The following is a 13144-nucleotide window of genomic DNA, read 5'->3' on the forward strand; positions in this document are numbered from 1 at the left end:
ACCACAACAAGCATCCCCAACACAAGTGATATCAAGGTGACCAGGCCACCCTGGCCATGCCCACCCCATCCCCCTGAGGTGAAACACAATCCTGATGTAGCCCTCAAAGAAATCGAGTTTGACACTCCTGAACTAGAGGCCTCCTGCTTGGAAAAAGAACATTTTGGCCTAGTGGTTAAGACTCCAGGCTATAAACTAAGTGATTGTGATTTCTAGTCCCACTTGCTGCAGGAAAAGCAGCCAGGTGATCTCAGGCTAGTTAACCTCTCTCAGTCCAACTCAGTTCACAAGGTTTGTTATAGACAAAATAGATGGAGTAAAGAGTATTAGGTATGTCCACTGCTTTGAGATATTTATAAAAATAATAACACCGGGAGGAAAAAACAGTCTAAAAATGTGCATTTTACCATTGTGCCGGAGTCCTCCATTCACTTTTAGATTTTGAAACACTGACAACACCACTTAAGAAAATACATTTGTCTAACTTAGCAAATAATGTGCTTCCAGGAAAGCTTCAGATCCAAATGGATTCTATTTATTCAATCCCAGGCTCAATTAATTATTGCTGAGACAAAGTAATCCCAAATCAAACTACAAACAAAAGGGGCTCATTACAAGCAGATGGAATTGTTTTAGCTAACTCCAGTTGGGATATGCAGCATGAGCACATAATAGGTGTTTGTGCTATGGGCAAGGGCAAATCACAGAGATAGTGTGCATTCCTGGTTTTCAGTGGGCTTGTTCTATGAAATGCTATCACGCCTGACTTGGGGGCCATGTGCGCATTAGACTGCAGAAGAACACATCACTTGGTAAGACATTGTTATTGCACATTCATCCAGAAGAAACAAAAGGGGAAAATGATCTTTTGTGCCCCTTGTTTTCCTAGTGTATCAGCTGCTTTAAAATAATTTAGATAATTCAGATAATTAACTTGGTTGTGCAGTCAGATCAGGGACTCGCATGACCAATGAATTATTGAGGTAGCTACACTATTATTAACATCTTTTCACCCATTATTTTTTCTCTTTTAGATTGTTATTTTACAATGTTATTTTGTCTAACGCCACTACTAATTGTTTGGTATTCATTAACGATATATGCCCCCTAGAGTGACTTGTTTGTGAGATGGGAGGTCACATAAATTTGATTGATAATAAATAAATAAATAAATAACAAATAAATAAGAAAGAAAGAAGGAAAGAAAGAAAGGTAGGTAGGTAGGTAGGTAGGTAGGTAGGTAGGTAGGTAGGTAGGTAGGTAGGAAAGTACCTGGACCAGTTGAATTATCAAGTTATTATTACAAATGTTTGGAGGATGGACTTTTACAGTCTTTACAAAACACAATGAACTCTATCTCCCAGGAAAGAAATACCTCAGAATTGGAAATAAGCCCATATAACTGCCCTTTCAGAGTGCCTGGAGATGTAGGAATCTGGATGGGAGACAACAGGCTTCAGCTGCACCTTGATAAGATTGAGTGGCTTTGGGTACATGGTGCTTTCAGTTACAAAACTTTAACATCTTGCACTACCCCAGACAGACACAGTGTGCAATCCAGGGTTTCTCCTGGACTCCCGATTCCTGCTTAATAGGGCAATTTTGGCTAGGAAAATCTTTGCACAAGTTCATATTGTGTGCCAATTGCACTATTTCCTGGATTGGGTATCCCTCCACACAATCACTTAAACCTTGCTCCTGCTTGGACAACTGCAATGGGGCCACCTTTGAAGAGTATTTGGAAGCTTCAGGTGGTACAGAATGCAGCAGTGAGGGCAGTTCTTGGAGCCCTTAGGGTGTCCCATGTTAGACTGCTGTTTTGTGAACTTATTCTATTGTGGAATGAAGTAAATGAGGAGCAATACTATAGATCAGTGATGGCTAGCCTTTTTCTAAAGATGTGCCAAAACTGTGCGTGCCTGTACACGCATGCCCTCCTACCTGTGCATGTGTGAGTGACCCCCCCACCTGCACATGCACAAGCAACCCCCCCCCCCACTTCACATGCACGAGAGACCCCTGCATGGGGGAATTTTTGCCCTCTTCAGCTCTGGGGGTTTTCCTGAAGCCTGGGGAGGGTGAAAATGAGCTCCCCCCAGCCCTCTGGGAGGGCAAAAATCAGCTGGCTGGCAAGCATATGTGCACCGGAATTGAGGGCTGCTGAAGTCTGCCCATGCTGGCAAATATGGCTCTGCGTGCTACCTGTGGCATGTATGCCATAGGTTTGCCATCACGGCTATAGATTGAGGTCAAGAGACAGAGGAGATCATGATAGAGAGAGATAACAAGATAGATAGATAGATAGATAGATAGATAGATAGATAGATAGATAGATAGATAGATAGACAGACAGACAGACAGACAGACAGACAGACATAGATAGATAGATAGATAGATAGATAGATAGATAGATAGACAGACAGACAGACAGACAGACAGACAGATAGATAGATAGATAGAAAGAAAGAAGGGAAGGAAGGAAGGAAGATGGATAGATAATAGAAATACTGTAGAAAGAAATAGGGAAAGAGATAAAGATTGACACAATGATCATAGATAAGGATTTTTTTAAAAGTACTGTGGCTTTTTATATTTTACTGTAATAAGACTTGGAACTGAAAGCTAGAATTTCCCAGTCCCACTTCAATCAGCAGAGGAACGATTGTTCTAATGATGAGATGAGTGGTTGGTTGCTAAGATAGAAGAAGGATAAAAGGCTGAGAAATCCTTTGAGAATCCTATTGGCTTCTTGGGAACTGATAGAGTCAAACATCAAGTCTTTGTGTGGGATAGATGCCAATTATATGAAAGCTTGACTTTCCTTAGGATCTCTTCTGGGTCTGCTCTAGTCACCTCTTGAAGCCCTGAGGATAATAGAATATGCTTTTTTTTTCTTTTCTGGCTAGCAAAGCACCTCAAAGTAGAATTATTAGTCTAAGTATGCATTGCCTACAAAATGTAAATCTGGCAATTAGGGTTGTCCCCAGCGGAGGCCTTTAATGAGTGTTACCTCATGCCTTGTATTGCTGTAGGGAGCTGGCAGTTAGAGCAATAGTATCTGTCTCATTTATGGAAGAAATTTTTTAGATGCAAACATTTTCTCTTAATTCCAACTAAGTGAAATAAATAGCTTCTCTATCTCTGCAACATTTACCTCTTGTAAAGTTAACATTGTGGAGGTTTCCCAAAAGTGAAACAAGTTAAATTGTAGAATAAAGTAATGAAATGTTTCTGTTGGATTTCAGTCCTTCTAATGTGAAAAAAACTGGGATTCATCTTCAAAGCACGATTTCAAAATCCATGAGCCCCACAGGGGCCTGTTACAAACATCTTGTACTTTGTGTGTTATTACTGTGGGGGAAACCAGAGATAGAGAAGCTTTTTATTTCACTGTATTTGGATTTAAGAAAAAAATGTTTGCGTCCAAAAAATACCTTCCATAAATGAGACAGACACCAGGCCTACCAGAAGTTATTAGCTAGGAAATATCTCCTCAAATTTTTCTCTTTGTATTTGAGAGGCACAATAAGTGCATAACAATGAGCTCATATATCAAAATACCTTTTATAAAGTAGTAACAGAAATCTATGTAGACTCGGTTTTGTTTTTACTAGCTTGCAAGGAGACCTATGGAATTGATCCACCATAGCATAATCTGGTAATCATGTAATGATGGACAGATAACAATATAAATAATGAATAAGACTGATACTTATTCTGAAGTCCTCAAAGAATGACCTTGGATCTTTCTGACTTCTTTTCTTTTCCTTCTTTACCCTAATTTCCTGCAAATAGAAATGGGTGAAACATTCTTTATTTGATTTTAATGGAAACTAACCTAATTTGCATTTTATATTTACAAAATCACTCATCCCCATTTTCCATGTATTAGATATGTGTGTATGAATGTATGTTCAATTTTACCTGTTAGCGCTTAGACACAATAATAATTTGAAAATATTAAATAGATAATTGGTTTCTTAGTTATTTCTGCTAAAAAGATCCCTCTTTTTCTTCAAAAAATCACTGTTGTGAGAGAAATGGCTATATAAATTATTTAAATAAATAAAAATAAAAATCATATTTGGAGGCAAACACTTAAGAACGAATGAGTGAATATGATACATAGAGATAGATAGATAAATAGAATTAAATTCAGGTGCAATAGGAGATATACCTGAATAAAGCATCAATAAAGTAATTTCAATGAACAGCAGTAGAGATTGAGCAAAATTTGGCTGCATTTCTGGAGATTACAAAAGAACTATCAATTAAAAGGAAGAGTAATGTTTACATTATATTTCCTGGCTGTAACATAACAATTGTAGGAATTAGTATCAGTTATGATACTGAAACCAGACTGGAAACAGTACATTTATTAATTTAGGTATTGTGCATATTTACTTTAGAAATGATAAAACCTATGTTGATCTTTCCTCATCCTGCCCATTTTCTTCCTCTCCTTAAATATCTGAAAGATGTTATTTTAATCCTTTTGGAAAAAAATCTTAATTCAGCTACTAATCTGATTTATTTTACTTAAATTTATCATTTTTTCTTCAATATTATTTAAAATACTTTAAACTATATTAATTATTATCAACAACCACTATTAGATCACCTGATTTATTAACTGACATCCTTCTCATGTGTAAACTTGATGATGGAATTAACTAGCCAATATGGCAATTTCTGAGAATTCTGGAAATTGAAGTCCATTTATCTAGATGTCCAGATTGGGAAAGACTGCATTAAATACTGATTGATCAAATATGGTAGAATTATATTTCTCAGACTGATACATTTCATTTCTTTCTTGCTTTCAGATCTTGTGAAGTGATCATAAAGTTGCCTTATGCTTAATGTATCCACTTTCTTAAGCAATATATAATGTGAGTGGCAGCCAGGGGTGGGTTTCAACCTGTTCGCGGCGGTCCCCGCGAACCGGTTGGTCGGCGAACCCGGAAGTAAGTAACTTCCGGGAACGGCAAAGGGCCCACCCACCCGCCCGCGCTCCTTACCGGTCTTTGAAGGCTTCTGCGCTTCCACGCAGGTGCATGGCACATACAGTGCCTGCGCGATTCTCCGCGAGCAGCTGGAGCATCGCGCAGGCACTAAGACACATGCATGAACTGCGCACGTGCAAAAGGACGCCACCAGCCCCGTTCTAACTGAACCGGTTGGAACGGGATTAGCAACCCACCCCTGGTGGCAGCAATTGTTTTGTTATTTTTATCCCAATCTTGACAGGGTAGGGTTAAAACCTAAGGGTTTAGGTACTGACCTAGGACTATTTGAGAAATTAAATGCTGATTAAAATTTGATTTGGAGGAGTTTGAGGAAAGTGTATGAGTATTGATGGAAGATTTTACCTCAAAGTATTGAAATCGTATTCTCACTCTTGTATGAGCCTTTTTACTTGAAAATAGTGTAAACACCTTTGCCCTTTAATGCCAATAATGCAATCTTGAAGGTTTGTAGAGACTGTTTTTTGTAGCCTAAGAATGGGTGGGTGGCCTACACTGCTTTATAAAGCATTACATTGTAAATGGGGTGGGAGAGGGGAGGGTTGAATTAGAGGAGGGGTGTCAAACTCAAGGCCCAGAGCCCAGATCTGGCCCATGGGGTGCTTAGATCTGGCCCATGGGGTGCTTAGATCTGGCTCACGGGGTCGCCCTGGAAACAGCAAAGGATCGGCCCATGGTGGCTGTGCAGTGGTGGGATTCAATTTTTTTTACTACTGGTTCTGTGGGTGTGGCTTCGTGGGTGTGGCATGTGGGCATGGCAAGGGAAGGATACTGTGAAATCTCCATTCCCTCCCAACTCCAGGGGACGATTACTGCAAAATCCCCATTCCCTCTTGATCAGTTGGTACTCAGAGGAAGAGAATAGATGGGGGTGGGGCAAGTCAAAGGTGGTGTTTACTGGTTCTCTGAACTTCTCAAAATTTCCGTTACCAGTTCTCTGTGAAGGGGAAAAATGTCACAATACACCACGGGATGGCAATGTGATGCCACAAGTTTGATACCATGTTCTACAGTTATATGGACACTTACTGAAAAATTATATGCTTCAAATTTAAATATAAAAGATTTTCATTTTGCTTTTCTCCTCCAAAATAGAAGTTGTTTTATAGGAGGATTTATTTCTAAGGGCCAGGCATAGAATTGCTTTGATACAGACAGATTTAAGGTATATTTATTTCAAGTATATTATATGACTTCCAACACAATTTATTACATGTTTTCATGTTTTTAAAAGATTTACACAGAAAGGTCCTTTGGCTCTAATGTAATAGTATTCTGACAAACAATTGTCTTTCTCACTTGCTGCTTTATCTTGAAAGACATAAGTGGTGGGTTGCACTTACCTTCACTATGGTTCGCTGATCGCACATGCACATGTTCTTTTCGCACGCACGCCTGACTCACACTGTGTGCACATATGCAATCCATCGCTCCTGTGACAATCAGCTGATTGTTGGGGCTCTCGCACAGGTGCCACATGCCGTGTGCACCTGCACAATTTGCCTTTTGCCATAAAAACAGGCATAGAGTGTGGGCGGGTGGGCTAAAAGAGCCACCATACCAATTCACTCTCAGCTGTTGCACTTCACAAATTATCTAATGTTTTTTCAGGTTTGAGTGTATTATGGAAAACAGAGGGGGCTTAGAATCCCCCCCCAAACCCCCAACTTTCCTTATTTGTCTCCTGTTTATCATCAGTTTCTATTACCTAAATAAATATCTTCTGGTGCTGGTGATGTTAGTAGACAAAAGCTGGCAGTAGTGACCAGTCCTAACAGACCTTCTGACTGGAAGCCTAGCAAGGAAACAGGCTAATGAATATTATATTGGAGAAGCTGAAATTGAAAATAAGTCAACAGTTTTCTTTCTGCCTTCAGTTCCAAAACACCTGATATGCTTGCATAGAGAGGATAAGGCTGCTGTGATGTGCCCTGTCTCCATCATAAAAAGATGCTCAGTGAGTTTGATTTTAAAAGTCAACAGCACACAACTCATCAAGTGTTCTCTTGATACCTGAAGCCCTAAGCTGAGAAGAGAGATGCAGAACAAGCTACAGTTATGTTTTTGATTGGCTCTTTAAAGAACTGAAATATAATGTGATACACCAGCTGTCCTTTCTCGGGGTTGAAAGCTTCCCAACAATGCCATCCCTCTCTTTCATGGTGGACATTTTGAAAGTCTCTCATGTTTGCCATTTGCTTCACAGTCTCTTATTGACTGGCCAGGAGAGGCAGGCAAAATTCATTATTTATAGTGACTGCTTTGGTGCGGGTCTCTTTTGTCTTGCTTCATAAGGGAACAGAGGCAAAAGTTCCATAATGAAATAATCATGTGGGCTGAGGTTGCAGCAGTAATGGAAGCTGCTTGAAAAGAGGAGGACATAAAAGAGAACGGCTGGAGCTCTGTGAGTCTTGGTGGGTTGAAAAACCCTGCTACTCCTTGTCTGAAGGCCAAGGAGGAGGGGAGTCTTAGGAGACTGCAAGATGGGGATTGGAAAGGCCAAAATGAGGAAAAGCCCTGCAGTTGTCAAGAAGTACTGGGGCCTGGATGTGAGCCTGGACAATAAAAGACATTGATTTGTGTTTTGTAGCTTAAGAAAAATAGTTTGCTTTCAGTAGCACATTTAAAATAAAATAAAATAAATTATTAAAGCTTTTTCTGGGGGAGAAAAGAGAAACGAAGAAGGAAAAGCATTATTATGGCTTCATTCTAGGATAGAAAAAGTGATGATAGTGAGAAAAGGTATTTTATTAAATGTTCTGAATTTGGAAGTTTTGAGCACTGGTTTCTTATGGTCTTTTATTTCAAAGAGATGTCCCACAGAAAATTTCAGGGGGTAGAAAGTTGAACAGAACAGACTTGCTTCTAAAATAAACCAGTACTAGCCCACCTCTGCTTTTCATCCACATAGTGACATTGACAGACTCTACTTACCAAAGAAAATAGGAGGGCATTATATCGGTCTGGTACAAATAGCAATAGTAATAACACTAACACTCATAACTATAAACTGCTTCACAATGCTTTACAGCCCTCTCTAAGTGGTTTTACAGAGTCGACATATTGTCCCCAACAATCTGGGTCCTCTTTTTACCGATCTTGGAAGGATGGAAGGCTGATCAACGTTGAGCCAATGAGACTCGAACTGCCGAACAGTGGCAGTCGTCATTCAGCAGAATTAGCCTGCGATACTGGAAAGTATACCAGACAGTTGAAGAAGAAAACGAAGAAGAGGAGGAAAGGTCACCAGATGAATATCTGAAGAACATTGAAAAAAATGCAGTGAACCTTGCATCCCAGGAAGGTTTACTGAATACTAGAGAGACCAAACTGGCCTTCAATAAAAACAAAATGAAAAATAGAAAAGAGACATGGTAAGGGAAATAATTACATGGCCAGTATATAAAAAATAGCAGGCAAGGCAGAAAACATGGTCTAGTAGTGGCTAAGAACAGTAAAAGAAAAAGAGAGACAGAGGGACTAGTTCTGGCTGCACAACACCAAGACTTAACAATAAATGCATACAAAGCCAGAACTGAGAAGATAGCAACAGACAACAAATGCCACCTATGCAAAGAAGCTGAAGAAACAGTGGACCACCTAGTTAGTTGCTGCAAGAAGATTGCATAGACTGACTTCAAATAATGGCATGACAGATTAACAATAATGGTGCTCTGGAATATCTGCAAGAAATATTACTTGCCTGCAAGTAAGAACTGTGAGATTAGAAAATAGACATAGTAATAGAAAATGAAGAAGTTAAGTGTTCTGGGACTTTAGAATTAATCAGACAAGCACTTGCCACATAACATCCCAGACTTAACAACTTTTGATAAGAAAGACAAACTGTTTCACATTACAATGTGTAGAGACAGCAGAATAGAAGAGAAAGAACTGGAGAAAAATCACAAAACACAGAGACCAGAAAATAGAATGATTGCACCAAAAGAAAGTAAAGATAGTTCCGCTGGTAATGGTAATGGACACATTGGGTGCAATTTCAAAACAACTGGAGCACTATTTGAACACCATGGGCATTGACAAAATCAGTTTTTCTTGGAACTGCATACATTCTACCAACTACCTTTAACACAATCAAACAATATCTACCTATCCCATTTCCTTGGAAAAGTTTCAATAGGTGGATAAAAATGCCAAATCCAGTCTCAGGCTGACTGTGCAACCAATAAATAATAATAGAAATAATAACAATAATAATAATACCTTGGGTGCAATCCCAAAACAACTGAAACAACATTTGAGCACGATAGACCCGTGATGGCGAATCTATGGCACTTGTGCCAAATGTGGCATGCAGAGCCCTCTCTGCAGGCATGCAAGCTGTTGCCCCAGCTCAGCTCCACCATGCATGTGCCTCCCCGGGGCCATTTGTTTCTCAGGTCTCTGCTGTGCATGCATGGGGGGGGATGCATGAGGGAGATGCATGCACATGCATAGGAGTTGGGTCATGCGCACATGCATGCAGTTGTATGCACATGCCCAGGGGGTGGGGTGCATGTGGGGGAGGTCATGCATGCATGCATGGGTGGTTTGGCACACACAGGGGATTACTCATGCATGTGGGAGGTGGGGGTCGGGGGGACATGCCCATATTGCATTATGGGTGCGCACATGTACTTTCAGCACTCAGTGCTGAAAAGGTTAGCCATCACTGCTATAGGCATTGACAAATTTGCCATCCAGTCAATTGCCGAAGGCAGATTTATTTGGAACAGCTTCCATTCTGCGACAATATCTGTAACACTGTCAAACATTCAGATTTGCCTATCTCAGGTGCGGACTCTATAGGTAAACAAAAAAGCCAAACCCAGTCTGAACATCTGGCTAACTGCGGTGATCATTTTGGACCTGACAGTTTTTCTGTTGGAAAGATTATTGCAGTTCAAAAGCATGTAAAAAATGCAAGTAGAAAAATAGGAACCACTGTTGGTAAGATGCAAGTAGAAAAATAGGAACCACCATTGGTAAGAAGGTAACAGCGCTCTGTGCACCATCGGTGTTTAGTCATGCCAGCCATATGACTATGGAGATGTCTTTGGACACTTCCAGCTCTTCGGCTTTGAAACGGAGATGAGCACTGCCCCTTAGAGTCGGGAATGACTAGCTCATATGTGTGATGGGAATGTTTATCTTTAACTTGTAAACATAAATTGCAATGTAAAAAGGTTTTATTCATATTCCTATATTTATTAATTATTAGATTTATTGTATATCCTGCCTTTATTATGTACAACTCAAGGTGAAACACATAACACTCCTGCCTCCTTTCCCCCCATAATAACAACTGTCAGTGGGATATGTTGAAAGAAAGTGATGGGCCAAACGTTATCTGGCCAAATTCCAGGCTTCAAGGTGAACTTGCTTTCCTGCTGTGCATTGGTTTTTTAAAAATTCTTTCATGAAAATCACAGGGGATTCATGTTTGTCTGTCTGTCTCTCTGTCTGTCTGTCATCTATCTATCTATCTATCTATCTATCTATCTATCATCTATCTATCTATCTATCTATCTATCTATCTATCTATCTATCTATCTATCTATCACCTAATCTATCATCTATCTAATCTATCATCTTTGGTGGCACATAGCCCGCTTCCATATCATTTATCATAAATGTTTTATTCCAAAGAATTGCAATAAAAATATTGCCATTTCAAAAAACTGTAATCATCACTGTAGGCTATCTCTTACAATCTCCTGGAATCACCAGTGCTTAGAAGATTTTGGTTTAATGTCTTTGTACTGTTATCACTCCTAGAAGGTGAAGAAAAACAGCACACACATACCATAATATGGTGGGGAGATCGGATTTGTGCATCTGCATTTGGCATGATGAAACTGAAGCAACTGGACTAATTTTTTTAAAATGGAAATTGGCCAGGGAACATTCAAATCTTGGGAATGGGGCGACAAATTTATTCTCCTTACTACATATCTCTTCTAGCCTAGTTATTATAATATCACAGTTTCATATAGCTAATTCCACAGTCTTTGTTATGCCGTGGTGCAAGGTTCAGAGTGATGAAGGGAAAAGCATGAAGGGAAAAACATTTTGACCCCTTATAATCCTTTTTTGCCAGTTAGTAGCCAGCTATTTCGGAAGGACACAGAGAAAAGGAGATTAAAAAAATAAGAAAATGCTCGGCATCTAAAATAATCCTGTTTTCTGACAAGCATATATCCCAAATGCCTAGCATATAGGCTCATTTTTTTTTGTTTAATCCTTTGGGGAAATGGAGGATTTCTGAAAAAAAATCCCAGAACAGTATAGACTTTAATACTGGAAACTTATTCTTTCCCTTTTCAGAGCTTTTCCATTCAGCAGCTTTTAGATGCTTGCCTTGTGTAAACTGAAGAATAAACTGGAAATAAATCCAGCTTAAGCAGCTATTAATCTATGTGCAAAAAATCCCTTTCCAGATTTCAGTCTCTTTGTTCTCCTCTTTGGCCCTTGTAGCGGTCTGATGTTCTGCTTTCAGATGGTGCTCTCAGCGCTTGTCTCTCTCCTCTCTCCTGATAAAAGTGTCTTCAAACTTCAAATTATCGGACTGTGTGGACAAAGACGTTGATCTGGTTAAATAAAACTTTTCATTACATATTATTTTATTTTTAATGAGCTACAGGAATGCAAACTAGACCCAAACGTTGAAAAATTAGCTTAACTCAAGCTTGTCTCTTGTCTGCTGAGCTGCGAAAGATGGTGGAGGAAGATTCTTCTACTAATCTGTGAAAAGAGATCCTGGATCAAGTACAAGTCTTGGAGTTGATCCAGCCAAAAGTGGCAGAGCTTAAAAGTGATTTAAAACAGACACAACCAAAGATGGCTTGCTATGTACCCAGTTGTTTATGATCCCTGGCAGATTCCCTTGCTACTTTATTTGTTTCTTTGTTTGTCAAACATGCACCTAACAAGTGTAGGTATGAACATAAACATGAACAAAAGAAGTAAATACAGATAAATGGGGACAGTAGGGCAGGGATGGTAGACACGCTGGTACGCTTATGCACGCTCCCTTTACGGAACTCTTAGGAATAGGGTGGGGTCCACGGTAGACAGTTTGAGATTGAAGCTGAGAGGGTTTGAGGCTGTAACAATGGAGTCAGGTAGAGCATTCCAGGTGTTGACCATTCTGTTGCTGAAGTCGTGTTTTCTGCAATCAAGTTTGAAGCAGTTTACTTTGAGTTTGTATTGATTGTTTGCCGATGCATTATTGTGGTTGAAGCTGAAGAAGTTGTTGAAGTCATTTACCCTTCATGGGCTAGCAAAATAAGGAAGAAAGAACATAACTTTGATTTACCTTTTCCATCTCTGTCACTTGGGCTATTTAAGGAAAGTGGTTGAAATCTTCTTAATTTTAACTGGTTAAAAACAAAAGCCCAGGGCTAAAGTTAGATCCATCACTACACTGTTCTGTCAATTAACTTTCCCAAAAAGAAAGGGAAATGCTCAGCTTTTCACCACCCCACTACTGAATTTAATAGCCATGAGGGTGTTAGCAGGGAGGGAGCGGTTAAGTTGAGGACAATGTCATGTATTCCTGTCCTAAAATACTCATTTTCATGCTGGGGTAAAGCTGGAAACGCTGATCTCCTCTATAATAACTCAGCATTAGTTTCAATGCAAGGAAAATATAAACACATCAAGAATGTTTTTCCACTAGTTTTTTCCTTGACAAGAATCAGTAATTGTTTTGGCTGTCCATTAGGGAAACTGAAAGCCTGCACACTTGTAACAGAGGAAAGATTACTTGGTTTAAAAACTGATAGAGGACAAATTACTGACAAGAACGCAACCTGAACAAGTGGACTAGAATTTTTAGAGTGCATAATTTTGAATATATATGCGTACACAGGTACATGTGCTTGGCCAAGAATCTTAAGAATAAGAACGCTTAAAATGCAGCTCTCCTATTGTTACAAGTGGGCTGCCTTACTCCTTCTAGGCAACATAGAATATCTTATATCCTATCCTACAGGTTCAACAGAGTTTGGGACAATTTTGTTATTTTCCAGAATGCATATGCATTATCTAGCTCCATGGATTTTATCAGTGCACCCATCTCTCCAGTTGGTTGGATTGGATTTTTGTGCATGATC

Source organism: Thamnophis sirtalis, unplaced genomic scaffold (assembly GCF_051295495.1).
Source record: "Thamnophis sirtalis isolate CommonGarterSnake01/CBP01778 unplaced genomic scaffold, rThaSir2_p1.2 scaffold_1, whole genome shotgun sequence".
Taxonomy (NCBI): Eukaryota; Metazoa; Chordata; class Lepidosauria; order Squamata; family Natricidae; genus Thamnophis; species Thamnophis sirtalis.